The 5,207-nt window shown below is 38.5% G+C and overlaps 1 protein-coding gene across 7 annotated transcripts in view; it reads left to right on the top strand.

Moving 5' to 3' along the window:
• The first annotated feature begins 3,051 nt into the window (after positions 1 to 3,051).
• The window catches only part of BTLA (B and T lymphocyte associated), a 59,439-nt gene continuing 57,283 nt past the window's right edge, over positions 3,052 to 5,207 (top strand). For 3 of the 7 annotated variants that reach the window (XM_045036952.1, XM_045036950.1, XM_045036948.1), the window contains exons 1-3: positions 3,056 to 3,907; positions 4,038 to 4,136; positions 4,597 to 4,665. The gene's annotated coding sequence lies outside the window, so the exon portion shown is untranslated. Of the gene's footprint in view, positions 3,908 to 4,037; positions 4,137 to 4,596; positions 4,666 to 5,207 lie in introns of all 7 variants that reach the window. The other 4 variants (XM_045036951.1, XM_045036949.1, XM_045036954.1 and 1 more) reach the window with 3 other exon arrangements.

The raw sequence follows: 5,207 nt of genomic DNA, 5'->3' as shown, positions 1-5,207 counted from the left end.
CTGTTTTTCTTGCTTCTTATCAAAAGATGATAGTAGTATTTTAGAACTCTGGAAATGGGGGGTACCTGGGTGGCTCAATTGGTTAAGCTTCTGACTCTTGATGTCGGCTCAGGTCATAATCTCACAGTTCCTGAGATCGAGCCCAACGAGCTGTCAGTGCACAGCCTGCTTGGGATCCTCTCTCCTTGCCTCTCCCCTAATTGTGCTCGTTCTCTCTCTCTCTCTGTCTCTGTCTGTCTCTCTCTCTGTCTCTCTCATCTCCCTCTCTCAAAATAAACATTAAAAAAAAATCTCTGGAAATTGCATGGTAGAATATTAGAATTTAAAGGGATCTCTTGGTTGTATCACATCAGTGTATAGATCTGGGTGTAGAAGTTCAGAAAGGTCAAATGCATTCTACTGTGGGACAACTAGGGAGAAGGACCAGAATGCCCTTAGGATATATTCTCTTTGTACTTTGCCTCTTGGCTCTGTTCTTTCCATTCTGCATATAATGGAATGGCTAACCCTGCCTCTAAGGAACTTTCCTTGTTTTGTTGTTGCTGTTTTCTCATCATTCAAGAATACTCTCCTTTCTTTCAGCGCCCCTTTACTTTTCTCCTTTTCCCATTTGTAGTTCAGTTCTTTTATTGCAAGGAAATCTCCATTATAAAGATAATGTTTTGGTAGAGTTAAGATGCTGTCTGATAGGGTGTCATATGGAGATACAAAAATGAGCATCATCGAATACACTTCAGATATCCTGCTTGCTCATAAAGCCAGCCAGCTCTTTTCCTTTGTTAATCTTCCAAACTGATTTTACTGAAGTGTTCTATTTTTGAATACCTTGAATCTAAATTATATCCATTATTAGATATTATCACATAGTCAGCACTTTTTCCCAGTTAGTCTTATCAATAATAGAGATAACCTCAAATCTTTTCAAGTAAAGGTCATATTTCAGTCACCACTAGGTGGCATAAGCCATTTTGTTGGTCAAACCTTTTTTTAGTTTCAGTAATTTTTTCCAATTGAAATCTTTGTATAGATCCTTAATATATACAAAATGGATGTGTTAATGGTATGAATGTGTTTTTAAACTCATGAGTTTTATGAGAACAATAATTGTTTTGATGAAATTTGGATCATGGATGACAGTCTTAAAGCCTTTGCACCTAATTTACTTTTTATATTAGCTTCGTGGTGGTATTTTTAAACTCTGATTTGTATAAATAGTAGCAAATGGCAATAGTTTTCTTTATTTTTTAACTTTATTTTGAAATAATTTTATATTTACAGAAGCATTACAAGTCCTGTATACCCTTCACCCAGCATCCTCTGTTGTAACATCTTATGTAACCATGTTTATCAAAACTAAGAAATTAACATTGATATCATACTATTAACTGCAGATTTTATTCACACTCCCCCGGGTTTTTTTTACTTAATGCCTTTTTTCTGTTCCAGAATCCAATCTAGGATACACTGTATTTAGTTGTCTTAAGTCTCTTCCAATCTGTGACTCTTTCTGTCTTTATCTTTCATGATCCTGATAGTTTTAAAGAGTAATAGTCAGAAATTTTGTACAATACCCCTCAATCTGGATTTATCTGATGTTTTCTCATGATGAGACTGAGGTTAAAAAATTTGGGAAAGAATACCACAGAGCTGGTGTGCCCTTTTAACATTATGTTAGGAAGCAGTTGATTAAGATGGTGTCTGCTAGGTTTCTTTTTTTTTTTTTTTTTTAATGTTTACTATTTATTTTTGAAAGCAAGACAGAGCACGAGCAGGGGAGGGGCAAAGAGAGAGGGAGACACCATCCAGAGCAGGCTCCAGGCTCCGAACTACCAGCACAGAGCCCGACGTTGGGGCCCAAACCCATGAACTTAGATAATGACCTAAGCTGAAGTCAGACTAGGTTTCTTAATTTCAAATTCCAATTGTTTATTGCTTGCAATACAACAGACTTTCATATACTGATGTGTTCTGTATCCTTGCTAAATTCATTTTCAATTCCTGTTTATTGCAGGTCCTATAGATTTTCTATATAGACAATCATATCATCTGCATATATAGATAATTTTACTTTTTTGTTTCCAATCTATGTGTCTTGTATTTTTCTTACCTAATTGAACAGTACAGTGTTGATTAGGAGTAATGTGAGTGGACATCCTTTCCTGTTCCTGATCTTTGGGAGAAAGCACTCAGTTTCTCACCATTAAGTAGGATGTTAGTTGTAGCTTTTTGTGTTGTGCCTTTATTAGGTTAAGGAATCTCCCTTCTATCCCTAGTTTGCTGAATTTTTGTTATAAATGTTAAATTTGGTCAAATTTGTCTTCTGTATCTATTGAAACAGTCATATAGTGTTTTGTATTATGCCTGTAAAAAAGGATTACATTGATTATTGAGATAGCCTTGCATTCGTCAGATGAACCACATATTTTTATTATGGCTGGATTCAAATTTGCTGAAATTTTATTGATGAGTTTTACATTTATGTTCATGAGGGATATTGCCAATGGTTTTCTTCTAATGTCTTTAATTTTGATTTTGGTTTTCCAGTAATATTAGCCCAATAGTATGAGTTGGGAAGTGTTGACTCTCTATTTTCTTGAAGATATTGTGTACAAATAGAATTTTCCTGTGAAATCATCTATCTGGGCCTGGAGATTTTGGGGGAAGTTTTTTTTGTTTTTTGTTTTTTCATTTTTTTTTTTTTTTTAATGTTTATTCTTGAGACAGACAGAGCATGAATGGGGGAGGGTCAGAGAGAGAGGGAGACACAGAATCTGAAGCAGGCTCCAGGCTCTGAGCTGTCAGCACAGAGCCCGACGTGGGGCTCAAACTCACAGACCATGAGATCATGACCTGAGCCAAAGTCGGATGCCCAACCGATTGAGCCACCAAGGCACCCCTGGGGAAGTTTTAAATACAAATTCAGTTACTTTGTTTATAACTATTCTTGAGTTTGGTAATCTGTATTTTTTGGAGGGATTTTGTTCCATAGTAGAGATAGAGGGAAACAATCTTGGTAGTTTCTGCCCCCCCCCCCCCCCCCCCCGTGCATAGCTGCTGTTCCCCCACCCTGGGTCAGCACCACAGCAGATACTTCTTAAGGCTCCTTCTGATCTCTTCTGTGAGTGCCACATGGAGTCCATGGAAGAAGAGGGTGTGGACTCCCCCCAGTATGTTTGGCCCCAAAGGTTTCACAGTATTCTGCATTCTGGAGTCTGCCTTTACTGCTTCCCAGCCATACCAGTTTACTCCCTCTGGTGGGCTTGTGCCACCCTTCTTTCTTCCTGGAGGGAAGCTTTTGGACCAGGTGTTTTCTCTGCAACCTCAGGTCTCCTGTGGGTTTACATAAATTCTTAAATTTGAAGCTAGTTTTCTTTTTTTGCTGCAAGGACGGAAGAAATACTTTTTTCAGCCCTCTACATCTTGAGGCAGAGGTCTTTATGTTTTTTACAACATCAATTTCTGGGGTGCCTGGGTGGTTCTTTTGGTTAAGCATCTGACTCTTGATTTCAGTTCAGGTCATGATCTAACAGCTCCATGAGATTGAACCCCACATGGGGCTCTGTGCTGAGAATGGCACCTGCTTGGGATTCCCTCTCTCCCTCTCTCTCTGCCCTTCCTCCACTCATGTGTGCCCTCTGTCTCTCTCAAATAAACTTTAAAACACTAGCTTCAAAATATACTCCTCAGCTAAGCCAAATGGAAGAAAGTTTATTCTGACCTCTGCACATGAATGATTTATTCTGGAAATACATGATGATGTGATAATGACTTGAGAGCTCCTAAAGCACTATGTGAAGCTCACTTACCTAAATATTAATGCTTGATTTATTTTTTAGGATATAGACTTCTATTTGAAGTAAGGACAGACAACCAAGCAACTCAAGCCTAGATTTTCCTAAAATACTAGGTAAGAATAACAGCTTGTTAGAAGGAACTCTTAAAAGCACGTGAGCTTTATAGGTAAAGCTTATTACTTGTTAAGCTACAGAATGGAAAATGCTTTGAATTTATAACTTATACTCTTTCTACTTGCAAAGATTTGAAGGCATATTCTTCCAGCAAAAAATTACATATGCCTGAATTGAGGTAAACCTTCCCTGAAGAGAGGATGAAGTAGGCCAGAACAGCCATCACAGGTAAAATTAAAAACTTTCTAGAAGAAAATATAGGAAATACCTTGTGACCTAGTATGTAGAAGTCTCCTTGAAAACCAGTCCTTCCCCCTACCCAGCATGAACCATAATTCAGCAAATAGATGAATTTTACTATATGAAAATTATGAATTTGTTTTAAAAAGACAATACAGACAAATTTTCTATTAAACGGTAGTCTGGAAAAGGATATTTATAAAGTCTAAAACTGACAGGAGACTCATCTTTTTAGACTATCCAAGGAAATCCTACAAATCAACAACAGAAAAATCAGGGTGTCAGTCCATTGCATAACAAATTGCCCCAAAATATTAGTGGTTTAAAACAGTAATAATCACTTATTATCTCACAGTCTCTGTAGATCAGGAATTTGGGAGTGGCTTAGCTGTGTTTCTGGGCAAGGTCTTAGTGATGTTGCCAGTCAGCATGTTGGCCATGGTTGCAGGTGCTTGAAGGTTTGATTGGACCTGGAGGATCCACTTCTAAGATGACTGTCTTGGCAGATGACCAGCAGGTTGGTGCTGACTAGTGATTATTTGTCACCATGTGGACCTCTCCATCAGGTTTCTTGAGTGTCCTCGCGACATGACGGGGCTTTTCCAAGAGCAAGTCATCGAGAGAGTACGGCAGAAACCACAGTATATTTTATGACCTAGTCTGAGAATTCACACAGCGTGGTTTCCCTAGTATCCAACCCTATCTAGTGTGGTTTCACAGGTCAACCCTATCCAGTGTGGTTACACAGGTCAGCCCTATCCGGTGTGGTTACACAGGTCAGCCCTATCCGGTGTGGTTACACAGGTCAGCCTTATCCGGTGTGGTTGCACAGGTCAGCCCTATCCAGTGTGGAAGGCAACTATACAAAGATGTGAATGCTGTGAGGCAAGGATCGTTGTGGGCCACTTTATAGACTCAAAGTCCACAGCCAGGAATTCTAAATTTTTTTAAAAAGATGAAATATGAATAGGCAGTTTATAGAAGAAAAACTCAAAAAGCTAAGATGTGTAGATACTCAAACTTGGAGTATCTGGGCGATTCCATTGGCTAAGTGTTTAA

Source organism: Felis catus, chromosome C2 (genome assembly GCF_018350175.1).
Source record: "Felis catus isolate Fca126 chromosome C2, F.catus_Fca126_mat1.0, whole genome shotgun sequence".
NCBI classification, from domain to species: Eukaryota; Metazoa; Chordata; class Mammalia; order Carnivora; family Felidae; genus Felis; species Felis catus.
Note: the sequence above shows the minus strand (reverse complement) of the source record. Positions and strands in the feature narration are given on the sequence as shown.